The 22,457-nt window shown below is 35.8% G+C and overlaps 1 non-coding gene and 1 pseudogene across 1 annotated transcript; one reads left to right on the forward strand and one right to left on the reverse strand.

Moving 5' to 3' along the window:
• Positions 1 to 13,932: 13,932 nt before the first annotated feature.
• Positions 13,933 to 14,039, forward strand: LOC132272207 (small nucleolar RNA R71). Its single transcript, XR_009469989.1, has one exon. It is a non-coding gene; the product is annotated as a small nucleolar RNA R71 (small nucleolar RNA).
• Positions 14,040 to 19,592: 5,553 nt separating this feature from the next.
• Positions 19,593 to 19,691, reverse strand: LOC132272020 (small nucleolar RNA R71; annotated as a pseudogene).
• Between the last annotated feature and the right edge of the window lie 2,766 nt (positions 19,692 to 22,457).

The following is a 22,457-nucleotide window of genomic DNA, read 5'->3' on the forward strand; positions in this document are numbered from 1 at the left end:
GTTTTTATATTTTTCATTTAATGATGCAAGTATATACAAAATGCAAGAAAAATAAAGAATAAAATGCATGAACAAAATACAAAAGGAAAAATAAAGATGGTAAAATGCAATGAAAGAATATGTACAATGCAAGAAATGAAAAAGAATATGTATAGTACAAGTGTATACAAAATTTAAATAAACATGCAAGGAAATAAGGGATGCAAATTTTTTTTTTTTTTTTTTGAAAGTAAGTGCAATGAAACAAAATGCAAGAAAAATAAAGAAATAAAAATAAAAATGAACATGTATGATACAAGAGATAAATGACACAATGTGTCATGTGGGTGCTAAGTTTAACGTCTCCAGCAAGACGGAATGCTACTTTGAAAAACCGTCTCTTTTTTTTTATTTTTATTATTTTTTTTTTTTGAAAATTAAAAATTGAAAATATTTTTGAATTTTTGAAATATAAAACAAAATAAAGAAAAGAAAATATTTTTGGGGTTTTTTTTTTTTTTTGAAAAATAAAATAACTAAAATAAACTAAGTAGAATAAAAGAAATATTTTTGGGATTTTTGAAATATAAACAAAAATAAAAATAGAAGTAAAAGTAAAAATAAATTTTCAAAACCTGCAGAGATGTTCGACCGATCTGACAAAATGCTCGATCGATCTGACAGAGAGGTGAAATATGCAGGTTTTCTGGGTTCAAAATTTTTCTAAAGTGCTGGAACTCAAGATCGATCCAATAATGAAGTTGGATCGATCGAAGAACTTTAGATCAATCTAGGAATGTTTTCGATCGATCTAACAGAGAGCTGAAATATGCAGGCTCAAAAATTTTTCTAAGTATTGAAACTACAGATCAATCGAACTTGATGTTTAGATCGATCGAAGGTCTTTTGATCGATCAAACTGAGAACTGAGATCTGAAAATTTTCTTGGATCGATGAGACAGAGAGTGATTTGGATGCAGGTTTGCTGCAGGAATGAAGTTCGATTGATCGAACTCTCATTTGAGATCGATCGAACTTATGCAAAATGCTCAATTTCAACGTGAAAGCTCATGCAATCCTAAATCAAAGTTCCTATCCATGTGTATGAACCCAAAATAAATATCTAGACGTCGCAAGAAATGAAATTTAAAATAGAAATGACGGAGGAATAGGGTTTTGACACTCTACGAAATGCTTTGCTAGTCTTTAACGTCTCTAGGAAGACGTTGGACTCATTAATCAAAAGAATCAAAAACTGGATATGAAACATCCTTATTGACCCTCTTTTCACTTTTCTCATTTAATGTCCCACTTATAACAATGAAATCATCCTCCAAAAGAATGACTTGAAAAGAAATAAAAGAGATGATATTGTTCCTTTCATCCACGGTCTTGAAAACAAAATCAATCATGGTTAGGCTTGCCTCATTTTTGTGTTCTTGAAACACATTCAAATAATCATTCACTTTGATAATTGGTGAGGCAGTGTCTTTCAAAGACTCATTTGGAATATCAAGAAACACATTCTCTTCATCCCTCTTCTCTTCCTCAAAAATAACCATCTCCTTACCTTCCAAGTTAGTTAAGGAGTCCATTAGAGAGTTTATTTCATTTTTGGAGCTTTCAAGGTCAACACCATAATTTTTATACATTTCAAAAAGACATGTCTCAAGAGGATCATTGGAGATAATAGAAGGAAAGCCCTCTTCAACAAGTTCCTCCTTCTTCTCTCCTACCTCAAGTGTGGTCAGCATCTCCTCACTCTCTATAGTAGCAAGGTCATAAATAAAATTATAATCAAAATAAGGAAAGTCCTCATTAATCATGTTATGCTCTATTGCATTAGTGTTACAAGTGAAACTTGTCCCACATCGGATTTGGATGGGGGTTGAAGTATGTATAAATGGGTGGGTATACAGTACTACCCAATAGTTTGAGCTTTTGGGTAAATGGGCAAGCGCCCACTCGTTACAGTTGGTATCAGAGCCAGACCCAGTCCTTGATCCAGTGTCACGCCAAGCTCCCGGCCCGGAGGGCATCCTGGTCTACCTCTGGGTAGGCAGGGTTGTCCGACCGCAACGAGGGCGTTGCGCGGGTTCGGATGAGGGAGAATGTTACAAGTGAAACTTGTCCCACATCGGATTTGGATGGGGGTTAAAGTGTGTATAAATGGATGGGTATGCAGCACTACCCAATAGTTCGAGCTTTTGGGTAAATGGGCAAGCGCCCACCCGTTACAATTAGCCACTAACTCACTTGCCGCTTCTTCCTCTATACAAGATAGAGTGCTAGGCATTAGCTCACTTGCTACTTCTTTCTCACTCTCCTAATCCTCATCTATATACATTGAAGTTCTTGCCATTTTTTCATTTGCCTCTTCCTCCTCCTCTTGACGAGAAAGAGTACTTGCAATTTGCTCAACTTGAGTTTCTAAATTGGCTAAAGTTTGAGAATGAGAATTAATAAGTGGAACTTGTGAAATATGCACATCAAGTAAAGCTAACACTTTTTCTTCAAATCCGGGTGAGTACCTAGAAGGTGGTGGATTTAGTTCTTCATAAAATGGTGGGGGAGGGCAATAGTCACAAGGAGGATTAAATGAGTTATCAAGTCCATAATAAGATGATGCATGAAATGAATTGGACTCAATCTCATAAGGATTAAAATATGATGGAGGAGCATAAGGTGAAGGGATATAATTTCCCCCCAAACTTGGATCAAACAATTCCTCCATTCATAATTAAAATCCAAATGCAAGAAAATATTGGCCTCAACAAGGGCCTATGCTTGGACAAAGATTTAAGCAATAAAATGAGCCTCAACAAGGGCTATCACAAGCATGCAAAGAAGTGAAACAATTAAAATACAAGAGTTCCAAGAATTGCTCACAACGGTCCTTAAGCAACTTCAAATTTTAATATTAGCTTTAAACTCCAATGATTGCTTCAAGTTCCAAAGTTTGCCTCTCTTGTAGTCAAGTACCTAATTGACAAATAATATCAAGAATGAGAAATTAATATACAATGGAAAATAAAATAAAAATAGAAGCAATTGAATGAACACTATTGTCTAGTTTAATTTCAACAAAACCGTTAATCCCCGACAACGGCGCCAAAATTTGGTCGGTGGCTGTTCCTATACGCCAAATTGATGTAGTGAAAGTGCGGTTCAAGAAAAGCCTTTTTTAGGTCAAATTTAAATTTATAAAAACCACTACTAACACTACTACTAACGTAGCAAGAGTGAGTAGGGATCGTCCCAAGGGATTATACGTGTTGGAATTTAACTTCAACTCTAGCGTATCACAAGATTGCAAAGAGAGATTGATTGTTTGATTAAACTAGAAATCAATTAAATAAAATGCAATTAAAGTAAACTGGTGAGAGATAGAGATTTAAGGGATGAGAAGAAAGGACTTAGGGTGTTGAAATCACTACTAAGCTCATGTAATTAACCACTTGCTTTCCATTAATGAGGAATACATTGTTGTGAATAAAATGCGACTACCAATTGCAATATTAAGCATGGACAAACAAATTAAAGAATGATTTGTCTACCTAAACTAGTGTAGCACATCCCATCAATTCTAAGCATGACCCATCAAACTAGTCACAATTGTAGCACACATCAACATAGAGAATCATGGAATTTGCAATAATAAGCCATGGAGTATCTAAACAAGTATAGATTGTCTACCTACCTACAAGTATGAATTAAATTGTAAAACAACCCATCAAGCACAAGTACAAACCATCAAATTAATTGACAAACCCATTCAATGAAAAACTATGTCTAGCCAATATTGAGGTGTGTGTGTAATTGGTTGATTCAATAAGCAAGGATGACCAATTAAGCATACATTGTCTAAACATCATGTGAAATGCACAATATATCTAATCAATGAATCATATATTGTCTAAACAACATGTCAAAGGCACAATAGATCAAAATAAGCCATTAATCCTTTCATTAAGCTCACAATCCAAATACACCACATGTCTAGCCATCACTAGATTCTCAATTAACCACACATAGACATGCAATTAATATAGAAAAACTAGTGTAGAGATTAATTCTCAAATAATTACACATAAGGCAACATGTAATCACATAGAGAATCAATAGAAAGAATTAATCCATATGAATCATGTGAGAAATAATTCCTAATTTAATCACACATAGATATGTAAATAAACTAGAGAATTAATAGGAAGAATTAAACTATAGAAATCATAGAAATATACCAAGATTCATTAAATTCACAAGGCCAGAACACTAATCACAACAATATATATAAATCCCCAAAAATAGAAATACAAGGGTTTAGATTACACAAGACTTAGGGATCATCCAAGCCCTAAGTGTAGATCTAGCCAATCATGGAGGAGGTGGATGTAGATTTAGCAAGCTCCAAACATGGCTCCATCTTCTTCTTCCTCTTCTTCTTCTTCTTCTTTGAAGCTCTAGAGATGGAGAGAGAGTGGGTCTAGTGATGGGTCTTGAGATGTGCCTCCACTTCCCTCTTTTCTTCTAACCCTAATCTCTAACTTTTCTAGAAAGAGAAATAAAAATTACAATGTAGAAATAAAATGAAAAAAAAGCTCTTTTACAAATAGGTCTCTTCCCTTCATATAGAAGGTCCTTTTCATAGTCACTAAGTCAGGAATATAACCCCAAAAATATCTAATCCCGTATTGTGTGATAGGTGGACTTTTGAGCGCGCACGGAATAAGACAACTCGCTGCCAGCAATGTTCGATCGATCCAACTTTGTTCGATCGATTCAACTTTTTCTTCGATCAATCCAACTTTCCTGATAGATCTCACTTTTCTTTGATCGATCTTACGATCGATCTCACTTGGCAGCTTTTCACCATCAGCCTCTTTTTGCTCCAAATCATCATATTTTTGCACCGGATCATCATTAAGACTTAGTTTGACTCCAAAAAGGCCTTAAGAAACCATTTTAAGCCCATTTTAACATTATTGACCTGAAATAGACAAAAACACAAATAAGTACTAAAACGGGTAAATAAGATAGATAAAGGTCCTAGAATACTCAAGCTTAAGGGGTTTAAAAGTGTATTTTTCAGCACTCATCAGTGGTATAACTGGATAAGATGGAATCTTTTCGATCGATCTGAAAGAAGTTAGATCGATCAAACTTTGTGGGATCTTTATATAAGGACAAAATAAGCTCAGATCCATCTTGAAGTGCTAAGATCGATGAACTTTCGATCGATCGAACATTTACTAGGATCGATCGAACTTACTAAATTTGCACCACTTGCTTCCTTTTGCTCCCACTTTGCTCCTTTCTTTGATTCATATCAAGATTGCTTCAATTATGCTCTTATTTAGCTGAGTTAGTTTATTTTGTGGATAAGTACCTAAAAAGGACAGTAACACGAAATTAGTCTAAAGCGGGAAAATAAGATAGATAAAGGTCCTAAAATGTTCAAGCTTAAGGGGTTTAAATGCGCATTTTTCAGCACTCATCACTGATCTACTTGTCATATACACGTCCAGATATAGCTTTTGCAGTCAGCATGGTTAGCCAGTTTGATGCGACCGAGAATGTGCACAAAATAATGCACAAAACTTTAGGTTTAGAAATAATGTCAAGTGAGCATCATATTTTATAATTTATAAATGACTAAACACTTATACTATGTAGTACTAAGTGAGCAGGGATCGTCCCAAGAGATCTAAACAATTATCGATTTTTAGAATTAAATTCTACTTTAGTGCTTATGTGATTGCTGAAAAGGGTTTTGTTTTGTGATTAAAACTAATTTAAGTGACTGCAAGAAAATAATAGAGTTTAAAAGATTGGAAAGAGACTTAGGGTGCATGATTCACCACTAAGCACATTCCCTAACTCACTAACTTTCACTAATTGGGAAAATAATTAAATGTAATTCTAATGTAGCTAACATTTGCAAAGAAAAGTATGAATCATCAATTTCAAGCTTGAATTACCTACTTAATGACAATTAAACTAGGTGTAGTATAATTCATCAATCCAAAGCATGACTCATCAATTCAAGTTACAATTTTAACATACATCAATCAAGAAGGTAATGCAATTATGACAACGAGCATGGAATTGAAACACAAATATGGATGGTCTACTTACCTAATAATTAAATTGCAATTAAACTAATTAAACTTAAATTAAATTAATTAAACATGAACTTAAACAATTAATCAGACAATGAATTAACCTAATTATGTAGTACCATCCATCAAGTAAAAGCAATTTTCATCAAATTGAAGCACAACTACAACTAATTATCACCATGCATAGACATCACAAGATTCAATTCACAGATAAATCAAGTGTAAAGGTTGATTAAAAAGCAAAAACACATAAGACAACATGAATTTAACATTGATAACCAATTGGAAGAATTTATTTAATAACATTCAAAGTCTATACAAAAATTACACAATTTACATCCTCAAAATAGTAAAAGAGAGAGAAGTTAGGTTACATGCTTATGGTTTATCCAACCCTAAGTGAAAGAATCAGCCACTCATGGTTGATGGAGTTGAAGACAGAACAATCTCCATCCTTGGATTCATCATCTCTAAGCTTTTTCTTCCAAACCCTAGCCCGTTCTTCTGTTTCTCCTCTTTCGCGTTTTTTAGAGAGAATATCGATATATCAAAAATAAAACTTAATAATATATATTAAAAACTAACCTAAATAAAATAATAACTAACCCTAAACTAAGTAACAAACCCTATTAAAGCCCATTAGTTATAAAAATAAGCCCAAAAGACAAAATCCCGTAGCCATCAAAAAAGGTCTAACTCGTAACTTAAATTGTTGCCAACAACATGGCGTCCGGACGTAGTGTATTCTGCTGCATCCTTGGCATTTTTTGATTTCTTCTTAAATGTTCTGGAATTTTCTGATTGTCTCAAAAAATGCGGTAATGGACTGACTTAAACCAATTTGAACTTTATTGCCCTGAAATACACATAAACATAAATTAGGACTAAAATATAAAAATAAGATAAATGCACAGACTAAAATACCCTAGCTTAGGTGCTGAAATGTGCAACATTTAAGCACTTATCACGCCCCCAAACTTAGATATTGCTAGTCCCTAGCAATGAACTACAGTATGAAAATGAAACAAACATATATACAACTATGAACTAATTAAGCAAATAAAGATAACACCACTTTCGTAGGGATCGCGATTGCATTTAGCATATGCAACAAGCTTTTTCAACCCTTAAGTTACCCCCAGTGGACGAGTGAAGTCTCGTGATTGTTTCCAGAAATGTTACCCACAAACATCAACAGTTCTTTCTTACTTGAGAAGCAACAACACCTATCAAACAAGTGTTGAAAGTAGACTATGTCAAGTATACAAATTTTTGCCATTTCTAAGCTATTCTCAATATTTCAACATCATATAAGCAAGAATGGTCCTCTATACATCAAACAATTAATTATGCAAATTGAATCAATTCTATCATTCTTTTTGAGTGAACCGGTATCAAAGTGTGTTGCTATCCTAGCAAATCAAAGTAATGGCATAGCCTTACCCTCAAATTACCATACAGATATAGCACCAGACATCAAGACATTGAATGAACCTTGTTATTCAATCAAACAAATTTTTTTTAATTGATTTCATTTTTTGTTTTCACCATTGGTGAATGTTTTTTTATTTTATTTTTTTTTTTGTTCCTATTTCTATTTTTATTTCTATTTCTCACCTTTGGCTAGTGATTTTGTTTACGCTTGGTGAGTGCTTTTATTTATTTTCCTTGTAAGGTCATTTTATCAAGAATGAAAGCTTTTAAAGCATACTAGCTCAATTGGGATAAACCAAAACAATAATCAACTAAGCATGTATCACACAAATTGAATGCTAGTGCGCACAAGTGCAAGTGTAGAATTCTAGAATTAATTCTCAAAGTATTTTCAACCAACAAGATGATGTGTACCACTAAAGCAAACATGATGTCAAAATTAAAATTTACCCCTAAATGGCATCCTAAAGCATACAAGAAGTATTAAACTCTAACAACTTGCTTTTCAAAGGCACTATGCTTCAAAAGTTCAAAATCATTGCCAAACACATCTCAAATCTCATCATGCATTTAAAGCTCAACTTAAAATAAAATGAATCATGATGACCTTACCCCTAAACTTAAACTGTACATTGTCCTCAATGTGCAATGAGAACAATGAAAAATGATGGAAAGAGTATACCGTGATGGCAAAGACTATGAATTCCAGCAATGATCCAATAGGACAGATGTCTTCTCCAAACTTGGATGCAAAAATCTAGATGTATAACCATACTAGCAAACTCACATCAAATATCATATGGGATAAGCAATGCATACAGTCCAAAACAATATATAACACGATGCAAAAAGATATGAGATGAAACCCTTGGTAAAAATGAAAACATGCATAACTATGTAGAAGTGCATAATGGAAGAAAAAAAAAAAATAATAAAGCATGTAAAGAAACAGAATGAAAGAAAAATAAAAAATGAAAAGGAAAGTAAACATGCACTATACAAGGGATAAAAGACACAATATGTCTTGTAGGTGCTAAGTTTAATGTCTTTAGCAATACGAAATGTAACTTTGAATAACTGTTTTTTTTTTTTTTTCCCTGGGAGATGGTCGCCCAAGGCCGGGCGAATGATTGCCCGGCACCTGATACTTACACGCAAATATATATTTTTTTTCTCAGGTCGCCCGAGGCCGGGCGAATGATCGCCCAGCACCTGATACTTCTACACATTTTTTTTTTTGGGCGATGGTTGCCCAAGGCCAAGTGAATGATCGTCTGGCACCTGATACTTCTACGCAAATTTTATTATTATTATTATTATTATTATTATTTTAGAACGAAGGAGGAACTTAATACAACTAGTGTTTAACGTTGCTAGAAAGTCGTGAAATGCTCTTAATCTTCAAAGTAAATGGGATCCACCAAGAAGGAAGATTCCATATTTCTTTGAAGAGCTAGTCCATCAATGGATTGTTTAAGCCTTTGACCATTAACTTTTAAGGTCCCTTCATCTTTTAAATTTTGAAGTTCAACCGCCCCATGAGGTGAGACGAAGATGATTAGATAAGGGCCTTCCCATTTGGTTCGAAGCTTTCTAGGAAAGAATTTGAGTCTAGAGTTGAAAAGCCATGCTTTTTGCCCAGGCTCAAAGGACTTTTTCACAATATGTTTTATCATAAAATGCTTTAATTCTTGCCTTGTAAATTTTTGAACTATCATAGGCCTCATTTCTTAATTCATCTAGCTCATTGATTTAGAGCAAACGGTCCTTTCCAGCCTGATCAAGATCAAGATTGAGCCTTTTTATTGCCCAAAGTGCTTTGTATTCTAGCTCAACTGGAAGATGACAAGGCTTCCCATAAACAAGTCTATATGGAGACATGTCTATTACGGTCTTGTAAGCCGTCCGATAAGCCCACAAAGCATCGTTCAATTTCCTCGACCAATCTTTCCGGGTTAGATTAACTGTTTTCTCAAGAATGTGCTTGATTTCCCTATTAGATACCTCGACTTGCCCACTTGTTTGGGGATGGTAGGGAGTGGCCACTTTATGTGTGATAGAGTATTTTAAAAAGAGTTGCTTCAGGAATTGATTGCAGTAATGTTTTCCTCTATCACTTATCATGGCCCTTGGCATACCAAAAATTTGATTTGACGAATGCAATTACCATGGAGTGGTCATTCAATTTAGTAGCACAAGCCTCAACCCACTTTGACACATAATCAACTGTAACGAGAATATATTAAAAGCCATAAGACATTGGGAATGGTCCTATAAAATCTATGCCCCATACATCGAAGATTTTAACCACGAAGACTGAAGTTAAGGGCATTATGTCTTTCTTTGACATTGATCCCAACTTTTGGCACCGAGCATACACCTTGCAAATGTTATAGGCATCTCGGTGAATAATGGGCCAAAAGAGCCCACTTTGAAGAACCTTCAAAGCGGTCTTTTTTTCAGTAAAATACCCACCACAAGCAAGTGTGTGACAAAACACAAGGACACTCAGAACTTCACTTTTAGCACACATCTCCTTATGATTTGATCTAGGCAATAATGAAACAGAATGGGATCTTCCCAATAGTATTTTTGGATGTTAGCAAAGAATCGGTCATTTTCTTGTTTTGACTAATTAATGGGAAGTTTTCCGGTTGCAAGATAGTTAACAATGTCGGCGAACCAAGGCAAACTCCCATTTGAGATTTGAAAGAGTTGTTCATCCGAAAATGATTCATGAATTTCAAGATTTGTAGAAGATTCAACCATTAGTCTAGAAAGATGATCGGCAATGACATTGTCGGAGCCCTTTTGTCCTTAATTTCAAAGTCAAATTCTTGAAGAAATAAGATCCATCTTATCAAGTGAGGTTTGGTTTCCTTTTTCATTAAAAGATGCCTAAGAGCGGCATGATCAAAAAACACAATTACCTTGGATCCTAAGAGATATGATTGAAATTTATCAAGGGCATATAGTATGGAAAGTAATTCTTTCTCAGTGGTAGAATAGTTCAATTGAGCACCCGAGAAAGTCTTATTGGCATAGTATATAACATATGGTAACTTACCTACCCTTTGCCCCAAAACAGCACCCATTGCAAAGTTAGAAGCATTACACATAATCTCAAATGGTATAGACCAATTTGGAGGTTGCATGATGGGAGCGGATGATAGAAGAGTGCGAAGTTGATGAAAAACATTTAGGCATGCTTCATCAAAGACAAATGGAGTCTCCTTGGTAAGAAGGTTGTACAAGGGTTTAGCAATTTTGTTAAAGTCTTTGATGAACCGGTGATAAAAATCGGCATGTCTTAGAAATGAGAGGATTTCTCTCACCATAGTAGGTAGGGACAATTCAGAAATCAGCTCAACTTTTGCTCTATCTACTTCTATTCCTCTTTTAGAAATGACATGTCCAAGCACGATTCCTTCTTGAACCATGAAATGGTTCTTTTCCCAACTTAACACAAGATTAGTCCCATGACATCTTTGAAGCACTTTTGGAGACACGAATCAAATAAGGGCCCAAAAATCGAGAATTCATCTATGGAGATTTTTAAATGTTTCCCCACCATGTCCAAAAAAATTGACATCATACACCTTTGAAAAGTGGCAGGAGCATTACACAATCCAAAAGGCATCCGTCGATACGCAAATGTATCGAAGGGACATGTGAAGGTAGTCTTTTCTTGGTCCAATGGATCTAAAGCCACTTGATTGTACCCCGAGTAACCATCTAGGAAGTAATAATATTGTTGCCCGGCCAATCTTTCTAAGATTTGGTCAATGAAAGGTAATGGAAAATGGTCTTTCCTAATGGCAGAATTCAGCTTTCGATAATCTATGCAAACACGCCACGAAGTGGTGGTGCGTTTTGATATGATATCACCGTTAGCATTTTCAACAACTGTGATTCCTGACTTTTTGGCAACCATTTAAGTTGGACTAACCCACTTGGAATCAGAGATAGGATAAATGATTCCCACATCTTTCACAACCTCATTCTTGACGACTTCTTTTATATTCGGGTTCAATCTCCTTTGAGCCTCCCTAAATGGCCTTTTATCCTCTTCCATGTGTTTGCGATGCATACAAATAGAAGGGTCAATGCCTTTTAGGTCAGCCATACTCCATCTAATGACTTCTTTGTTAGCTTTAAGCACTTCCAAAAGATCATTCTCCTTGTCATTTTCAAGATTTAAAGCAATGATGACCAGAAAAGTCTCTTTTGGGCCTAAGAAGGCGTACTTGAGATTGGATGGAAGAGGTTTAAGCTCAAGAGTATGAGGAGAGATGAGAGAAGGAACTGGTGGAGTACTAGAGAGTGAAGGAAGAGGTTCTTTCTTGCTTTTCCAAGGTGAAAAATCCAAAGTGGCCACAGAGTCTATCAAAGCATTCACCTCACTTAAGGATCCTTCTTTGTCAAAACCACAACTTTCAAACATTTCGCAAAGGCACGCCTTAAGAGCGTCCTTAGATAGAATAGAGGGAAGAGTCTCCTCTATGGTTTCATCCAAAATATCTGCTAGGAAACACCCATCTTTATCTTTGGGATGTAGACTCGCATTGGAAATGTTAAGCTTAACCATCATATTGCCAAAAGAAATGTCTATAATGTAGGATCTACAACTAATGGTGGCATTAGCAGTGGCAAGAAATGGTCTTCCTAGGATGACTGGAATGTGGTTGGTAAGATTAAGGACTGACTCAGTATCAAGTACCACAAAATCAACCAGGAAATAAAATTTATCAACCTTAATTAAGATGTCCTCAACAATTCCCCTCGGTTTTTTAATTGATCTATTGGCTAGTTAGATGACTACCGATGTTGGCTTCAAGTCCCCAAATCCTAATTGCAAGTAAACAGAGTATGGAATGAGATTAATACTTGCACCTAAATAAAGGAGAGCTTTACGAACCTCTTGGTTTCCAATAACACAAGAAATGGTCAGAGCACCTGGATCCTTGAACTTAGGAAGAGTATTATGAAGAAGAATGGAACTCACTTGTTCAGTTAGAAGCACTTTCTTAAGGTTTTTTCCTTTACTCTTCCTTTTTTGAGTGCACAAGTCCTTTAAAAACTTTGCATATGGTGAAATTTACCTAATTGCATCTAGAAGAGGAAGATTAATTTTCACTTGTTTAAACACTTCCATCATGTCATGAATTTTTCCTTCTTGCCTCCCAAATGATGAAGTCTCTCTCAATGCTTGAGAAAATGGAGTTTTTGGCTCATAAGGCTTCTCTAAATGGGGAGATGATGATGAAGATGATGGAATGTCCTTTTTGGAACCACTAGCATCCAAGGAAGTAGGAATAAGATTTGGAATGGGACGGATGCAACCACTCAGTTGTGTCAGCTCACTATCCTCTTTAGGTACTTCTACCTTATTGTCCACTTTCCTACCACTCCTCAAAGTAGTAATTGCTTGAACTTGCTCATTTCCAAAAAATCCTGATGAAAGACTTGCTTGCGCCATAAATTGCCCCTTAGGATTGGTCTCAGTTTGACTAGGCAACTTACATTTCTTTCTCACATTTAAAGAATTAGCTATTTGCCCAATTTGAGCTTCAAGCTTTGCAATTGATTTTGAGTGATAATGAAACAAATGATTATCCTTTCAGAGATCACCTAAGGCTTCCAAGACCTTGTCCTTAAAAGCGGGACTCTTGGGAGGCGCTTGATTTGGATTAGAGTAAGATTGAGAATTTGATGCTCATAGATGAGAATATGATTGAGAATTTGATGTTTGAGGATGAGAGTATTGATTCACATTCTAAGGATAGAATGAAGGACGATAACCTTGAGAATTCTAATTTTGATTTTGGAGATGTGGGGGAACAAACTTTGCTTGATAAGCTTGAGTTTGAGGAGGGTTCGCATCGTCTCATTGATTTCTCCATGCGAAGTTTGGATGATTTTTCCACCCCGGATTGCAAGTATTGGAATAAGGGTTGTTCCCTTGATGAATGAAAGCATCATTTGCTTATTCTTGAGACTCACTTGGTATGATTTTTCCAAGAGAACAATTTGAAGTATGGTGAGTATAACTAATACAAGTCATGCACATTTCATTGGAATGATGAGGATAAGATTGAATTGCCGGTCCTTGATTCAAAAGGAATGTATCAAACCTTTGAGTAAGATTTTTTACCTCGGCGGCAATTTTCATAGAAGTGTCTATTTGACATAGTGCTTTCTTTCCTCCCATATTTGCTAGGCGACTCCCCTAGAAGATGAAGACCTATGCATTGAGTTTTCACTCATTTTTTCAAAGAGATGCCATATTTCATCTTCATTTCTTTCTATATAGCTTCCGCCACAGGAAGCATCAACAATGCCCATATTAACATCAGATAAACTTGAAAAAAAACATTGAACTAATTGCCACTTAGGAATGTCATGATGTGGACACTTCCGTAGCAAGTCATTCAAACGTTCCCATACTTCATGAAGGGGTTCTTCTTCTTCTTGTGCAAATTCACGAATGGAAGTTCTCATTGAATCGGTTCGACTCGCTAGATAGTACTTTTTTAAGAACTCTTGTTGCAATTGTACCCAAGAGGTGATTGTATTTGACCGCAAGTTGTTGAACCAATATTTAGCTTTATCCCGAAGAGTGAAAGGGAAAAGCTTTATTTTTAGGACTTCTTCTGGAACATCCGTGATTTTCACTGTAGAACAAACTTCCAAGAACTCATCTAAATGTTTATAAGGCTCTTCATTGCTCAACCCATAGAAAAGGGGGCACATGTTAATGGTGGAAGCCTTAATCTCATAATGATGAACTAGAAAATTTGGCAATTGAATGCAAGTGGGTGCATTATATTGATTTGGAGTATAACGATCCCTAAAGACCATTGGAGGATTGAGAGGAGGATATGGCATTTGACCTTGATGATGGTATGCCATTTGACCTTGTTGAGGGTATGCCATTTGAACATATTGTTGTTGTTGCTCACCAATTGGGGGAACAACATTTGGCCTTGGCATCTCTAGATTAGGTTGTTGGATCACAGGATTAATTGGTTGTGGCATTCTTAAGGGTGGATGCACACCTTGAGGATCCATAATATGAACTTGTTATGGGTGGTGCACACCATTATGATCCACATAACCAAGATCTTCAATGGGATCTACAATTGGATCTATTGGGTCTTCCATTAAAGGTGATGAAAAATCAAATTTTAGAAAATTAGGATGACTATCCCTAGTACTACCTCTTAAATACTGAAGGGAAACTTCGAGATTTTGATTTACAGGAGCAAGAGGACGATTAAGTGATCTACGACCATGTATGCACTATAATAAGTCAACATACCAACACTTCAATTTTTCAACCTCCACATACAATGTTCCCAAACTCCTTAATAATATCAATGCACTTAAAACAAACAAATGCCTCCACACGGGCCTATGCCTTCTACAAGAAGGTATGCTTGGATTAAAAATAAAATAATTCAAATTAAGCCTCCAATTTGGCTATCCAAAGCATGCAAGATGGTAAACAATTAAAGCACAAAAATCAAAGAGAAACTTACAAATGGTCCTTAAGCAACTTCAAAAAAATTTTAATTGCTTCAAGTCCAGCGTTTGCTTCACTTTACTTCAAGTACCTAATTGACAAATATCAAATGAGAAAATAAAAATTAAAATGACTTTAAAGTAAACAATCAACAAAGAACTAATGTCTAATTTAATTTTTTAAAATCGTTAGATCCCTGGCAACTGCGTCAAAACTATGATGCTACCGAGCGTGTACACAAAATAATGCACAACACTTTAGTTTTAGAAATAATGTCAAGTGGGCATCATATTTTATAATTTATAAACCACTAAACACTTATTCTATGGAGTATGAAGTGAGCAAGGATCGTCCCAAGAGATTTAAACAATTATAGGTTTTAGAATTAAATTCTACTTTAATACTTATGTGATTGTCGAAAAGTGTTTTGTTTTGTGATTAGAACTAATTTAACTTAAGTGACTACAATAAAATAATAGAGTTTAAAAGATTAGAAAGAGACTTAGGGTGTAGGATTCACCACTAAGCACATTCCCTGACTCACTAACTTTCACTAATTGGGGAAATAATTCAATGTAATTCTAATGTAGCTAACATTTGCAAAGAAATGTATGAATCATCAATTTTAAGCTTGAATTACCTACTTAATGACAATTAAACTAGGTGTAGTATAATTCATTAATCCAAAGCATAACTCAACAATTCAAGTTACAATTTTAACATAAACCAATCAAGAAGGTAATGCAATTGTGACAAAGAGCATGGAATTCAAACACAAGTATGGATGGTTTACTTACCTAATAATTAAATTGCAATTAAACTAATTAAACATGAACTTAAACAATTAATTAGACAATGAATTAACCTAATTGTGTAGTACCATCCATCAAGGAAAAGCAATTTCTATCAAATTGAAGCACAACTACAACTAATTATCACCATGCATAGACATCACAACATTCAATTCACAGAGAAATCAAGTGTAAAGGTTGATTAACAAGCAAAAACACATAAGACAACATGAATTTAACATTAATAACCAATTGGAAGAATTTATTTAATAACATTCAAAGTCTATACAAAAATTACACAATTTACATCCCCAAAATAGTAAAAGAGAGAGATGTTAGGTTACATGCTTAGGGTTTATCCAACCCTAAGTAGAAGAATCAGCCACTCATGGTTGATGAAGTTGAAGACAAAACAATTTCCATCCTTGGATTTATCATCTCTGAGCTTTTTCTTCCAAACCCTAGCCCGTTCTTCTGTTTCTTTTCTTTCGCGTTTTCCAGAGAGAATATCGATATATCAAAAATAAAACTTAATAATATATATTAAAAACTAACCTAAATAAAATAATAACTAACCCTAAACTAATGGTTCACTGGGCCCTTAAGTAACAAACCCTATTAAAGCCCATTAGTTACAAAAATAAGCCCAAAAAACAAAATTGATGAGCCCTGAAAAGTGCACATTTAAACCCCTTAAGCTTAGGTATTCTAGAACCTTTATCTATCTTATTTTCTCGTTTTAGACTAATTTCGTGTTTGCCCTTTTGAGGTGCTTATCCCCAAAATAAGCTAATTCAGCCAAATAAGAGCCTAAAAGAAGCTAACTCAAGCTGGATGGAAGAAATGAGCAAAGTGAAAGCAGATTTAAGCAAAGTATGGAATTCAGCATGTTTGATCGATCTCAAGAAAGGTTCGATCGATCGAAAGTTCATCAATCTAGACATTTCAAGATGGATCCAAGCTCTTTTGTCCTTATCCAAAGATCTCACAAAGTTCGATCGATCCAACAATTCTCAGATCGATCGAAGAGATTCCATCTTATCCTGTTGTACCACCCTAACTACCACTTTTGTCTCTTTCCCCAAAATATCTCAGATCTGTCCTTATCCAAAAAGGCGCCGCCATGGGAGGATCGATCCAGCTAAAGTTTGATAGCTCTCAGCTCAGTTCGATTAATCACAGCACAAGTTCGATCGATCAAACCCTCTCAAATGCGAAAAAAATATATTTTCAGCTAATTAAAAGTTGTCTCATTGTGCAATCATTGGAGGAGCCCTTGTGCGAGCCTAGACCATTGGGTGTGACATTGGAGCTTCCTATATAAAGAATATGAGCCACTTTTATAAGGGGGTTACACACTACACAAAGACACAATAGAGAGCAATTAGAGATAGTCTTAGAGAGGAAGAAAAGAGAGGAGCTAGAGACACACTCTTGGAGGCTTTCCATCTACTTAAAGAAGAGGAGCATTTCTACCATGGAGATAGCCCTTGAGGGTTGGAGGACACCATCCATGAGTGGCTAAACATCCTCTTAGGGCTAGAGTTAGCCCTAACCATGCTTTCTTTATCTTGATTCATGTCTTTTTAAAGGGGATTTGTGTTGTAATACATGTTTTGACATCTTTATATACATAAATCTTGTTTTTTCAATGATTTGTATGGTTTAATTCTTCCAAGTGACCATCTCATTCTATCCATATGTCTATGTATGCTAGAATAGATGTTTATGTGTTTATCTCTATTTCTTGTGTTGTTGATGCATGTCTATGTGTATTGACGCTATAGATCTAGGGATTATCAATACATAGTGCTTAATAGAATGCTCTTATGGTTTATTTGATGGTACATGCTTATTGCTTGATGGATTGTGCCTCTCCTTTAGTTTAATTAGTTTAATTTTCATGTCAATAGTTTAGATGTAGTGTAGTTACCTTAGTTGTTAAATGGGAGGACAATTCATGTTTGTTGTTTGATATTCCACACTTATGAATGCAAGTAGCATATTTCTCTAATTTTGTGATGTGTTTGGATTGTGAGCTTAAAGAAGGATTAATGGCTTAGTTTGATATATTGTGTTATTCATTGTGTTGTCTAGACAATATATACTTAATTGGTCATCCATGCTTGTTGAAACAACCACACATACTCACTATTGTTGCAACATATACCTTCCCCTCATTAATTGTGAATTGAGTGTAGCGAAAAGTGATGCTTAGTGGTGATCTCTAAATTCCCAAGACCTCTCTCTCTTGTTTTCTCCATCTTTAATTACTTGCTTGATATTGATATTGTTTAGTTTTAATTGTAGTTTAATCAACCAACCAACCTACATTTGATCACTCGACCTACTAACCCTATGCCTTGTTTCCACTACTAGTGCACCCACAATCCCTTGGGACAATCCCTACTCACCCTTGCTATATTTTTAGTTAGAGGTAGTAATGGCATTTATAAATGTAAAACTTTGCCACACTATTTTGCACAAATTTCGCCGCACCTTGCGGGCGACGCCAAGTTTTTGGTGCCGTTGTCGGGGATTGAATTGGTAACGCCGTGTTTTGGAAACAGTTAGGGATTAGTACTCTTTTGATCATGTCTTTACTTCTTTTTTTTTTTTTTTTTTGTTACTTATTGTGTTTGTTCTTATTTTGCTAGGTGAAATTGAGTAAGAAGGTTAAGCAAAGGAGAATTGAGAAGCTAGGAGCTAAGCTAAGCATAAAAAGGGTTAAAAATCTAAAAATTGCAAAGCATAGTAAAGCTTGGAAATTGGAAATGAATTGAAGTTGCTTAAGGACACATTGTGAGATCTTTCTAACTCAATCTCTAGTTAAATCGTTGGCCCGCGTGGAGGCATATTTTTGCATTCTTAGATAAATCGTGAGCCCGCGTGGAGGCAATTTACTTTTCTTTGCATGTTGTTTAAGCATGGGAGTATGGGATCATTATATGTGGAGATTTGTTGATTGATTTGTTGCGGGGGCGAAGTGATTGTTACTTGTTTGTATTTTACTTTGCTAGTGTATTCATGGTCGTAGGTCATTAAATCCTACTCTTGTCCCTCCTAATTTGCATCTTGAATTGGTTATTCGTAATCCTAAGGGAAGAGGAAGTTCTCATCACTCCATTTCACCAATGGAGGATTTGAATGACGACCATGTGGAGGACCTTGGTCACATAGACCAACAAGGCAACCTCCACCCTAATGTGCATCATGAAAATGTTCAAGTACCATTAGGCATGCCTAGACCATTCATTCACCCACAACAACAAGGCCAAGTTCTATTGGGAATGCCTAGGCCAATATTTGCTCCACAACCCCCCATAGTTCAAACTAATCAAGGTGTTCGTTTAGCACCACCAATTGTGAATCCTCCCATCGCATTAAGAGACCATTATGTGCCAAATGAATACAATGCACCCACTTGCATTCAAATTGCCCCATTTAGAGCACATCACTATGAAATTAAACCACAAACTATTTAAATGCTTCTAAACTATCATGGACTTCCTAGTGAAGAACCTTATATGCATTTGGATGAGTTTCTTGAAGTGTGTTCCACCGTGAAATACACGGACATGCCAGAAGAAGTGTTATGACTCAAATTTTTCCTTTTACCCTTAAAGACAAAGCAAAATATTGGTTCAACAATCTTAGGCCTTTTTTGATAACTTCTTGGGTGGAAATGCAACAAGAGTTCTTGAAAAAGTACTATCCGGTTTCTAAGACCAATACCATGAGAACTTCAATTAGAGAATTTTCTCAAGGGGATGGGGAAATGTTTTATGAGGCATGGGAAAGGTTTAATGACTTGCTTAGAAAGTGCCCTCATCATGACATACCTAAGTGGCAACTAGTGCAATATTTCTTTGAAAGTTTACCGGCTAATCACAAGGGTATGGTTGATGCATCCATGGGTGGTTCTTATCTTGACAAACATGAAAATGATATGTGGCAATTGTATGAAAGCATGAGTGAGAATTCAATGCATAGGTCTTTATCTTCTAAAAATGGTAGAAACCTATGTGGAAGGAAGAATGTCGGCTTGTATCAAGTTGACAACTCCAATGACATAGCCGCCGAGATTAAATTCTTATCTCAAAGGTTTGATCAATTTTTTATTAACTAAAATTTGGCGAATCAAGTATCTTCCTCCCTTACTCATATCCATCATCCTGCATCTAATGAATCTTGCATGACTTGTTCAAGTGTCTTACATTCTACTTCCAATTGTCCTCATGGAAATGTGCAAAGTGAGCCCCATGAGCAAGTCAATGCTACATTTGTTCATCAAGGGAATAATCCCTATGGCACTCATTACAATTCGAGTTGGAGGAACCATCCAAACTTTTCTTGGAAAAGCCAAGGGGAATGCTCAAACCCTCCCCGAGGTGGTTTTCAAGGGAAGTATGTTCCCCTACCAATGCAAGGCCAAGGTTCCCAAGGTTTTAAGTCTTCATCATTCCAATCACATGGCAATTAATTTTCTAATTCTCATTTCCCTAACCAATCATATTCTCAAGGAAACTCTAGGAGTCCTTCCTTTAAAGAGAAAGTTTTGATGCTCTAGGCACTCTAGAGGCAAACACTCAATTGCTTTATTCCCATTCTCAATCCATTGCTAAGCTAGAAACCCAAGTCGGGCAAATAGCTGGTACCTTAAATGCTAGAGAGAAGGGGAAGATGCCTTTGAATGCCCTACTAAATCAATAATGTGTTGTGGAGACTTATTCCTCATCGGAAGGGCACACAATTGAACATGTCAATGCAGTGACAACCTTGAGAAGTGGAAAGGTTATTGACAACCAATTAGATATTCCCAATGAAGAGAGTGAACCGGTGCAACCACAAGTTGACACCCGTCCCGTTTCTCATCATATTCCTCCTTCATTGCACATGCATGATCATTCAAATGAAAAAGTGTTAAAAAGTGATTTGAAAAGTGAGTTCAAAATTGATTTGAAAGATGAAGTGAACAAAGCTTTGAAAAAGGATCTTAAAAATTCTTGTGTTGAAGACTCTTCAAAGAAAAGTTTTGAAAAAGTTTTTGAGCCTAGAGCTCCATTTTCGGATGCCTTGAAATGATCCATTTATCTTGATAAACAAAAGACCAAGACAAATGAAGTCATTGAAATGTTTAGGCAAGTGAAGATTAATCTTCCACTTTTGGATGCAATTAAGCAAATTCCGGCTTATGCCAAGTTCTTATAAGATCTTTGCACCCAAAAAAGGAAGAACAAGAGCCAAGCACCTAGGAAAGTGGTCTTGACCAAGCAAGTGAGCTCAATTTTGCAACAGAATACCCTCCCAAAGTTTAAGGACCCCAGTTCACCTACTACATCTTGCATCATTGGTGATCATGTCATTAATCGGGCTCTTCTAGACTTAAGACCAAGTGTTAATCTTCTTCCATACTCGGTATATGTCAAATTAGGCTTAGGAGACTTGAAACCGACGTCGGTGGTTTTACAACTTGCCGACCGATCCATCAAAAAGCCTAGGGGTATCATTGAGGACGTTTTGATTAAAATTGATAAATTCTTCTTCCCGGTCAATTTCGTTGTCATTGATATGGAACCGGTTCCAAATCCCAAGAACCAAATTCCCGTTATCCTTTGACGTCTTTTCTTGGCAACCTCAAATGCCAACATCAATTGTAGGACGGGGGTAATGAAAATCTCATTTGGACATATGAAGGTGAAGTTGAATATCTTCAATCCGACCCCAAATTCATTTGACAAGCATGAAGAAGTCAATGTTATAGGAAAAATGTTTAGACAATGAATGTGAAAGAATGGAGTCTTTTCTTGAAACTAAAATTTCAAAAAGTTCATCTTCAACCTTGAATTCCAAAAATGATGTTCCAAAATCTTGCTTTGAAAGGGCATGGAAACCCAAAGATCATATTGACAAGGGACCAACAATTTCCTTTGAACCTCATCCAACAAGTTCTTTAGGGAACCGTTTGTTGGATGGAATTCAAAGTACTCATCACCCCGTCAAGGAGGGGACGTATTATAAGATCTTTGATCCGGGCTAAAAGAGCTCAACGTCTTGCTAGAGACGTTAAAGACTAGTAAATGCTTCATAGGGTTTAAAACCCTATTCCTCCCTCATTTCTATTTTATCTTTCATTTCTTGCGTCGTCTAGATATGTTCTGGAATTTATACACATGGCTAGGATTTTGATTGAGTATGCATGCACTTTCATTCTAAAAATAGGCATTTTATCTAAGTTCGATCGATCTTAAAAGAGGCTCGATCGATCGAACAACCATCTCTGCATCCAATATTTGCTCTGTTCCATCGATTTGAAAATTCCTGCATAAATCAGCGCTCTGCGTATCGTTTAAAAATTCCTTTCGATCGATCTAAGTACACCAAGATCGATCGAACTTGTTCTTGGATCGATCTTCACTCCACACTTAGAAAATTTTTGAGATCCATGAAAAAGGCCTTTCTGTGCATCGTTCGAACTTCTCTGTAGGTTTTCACCTGTTCGATCGATCGAAGTACCTTTTCGATTGATCTCAGTTTGATCGATATGTACCTCTTATTGACTTTGATTTTGACTTTGATTTTGATTTTGATTTTCATTTTCATTTT

Source organism: Cornus florida, unplaced genomic scaffold (assembly GCF_030987335.1).
Source record: "Cornus florida cultivar Cherokee Brave unplaced genomic scaffold, ASM3098733v1 CherokeeBrave_3.0.0_Hap2_Chr08, whole genome shotgun sequence".
In the NCBI taxonomy this organism is placed as follows: Eukaryota; Viridiplantae; Streptophyta; class Magnoliopsida; order Cornales; family Cornaceae; genus Cornus; species Cornus florida.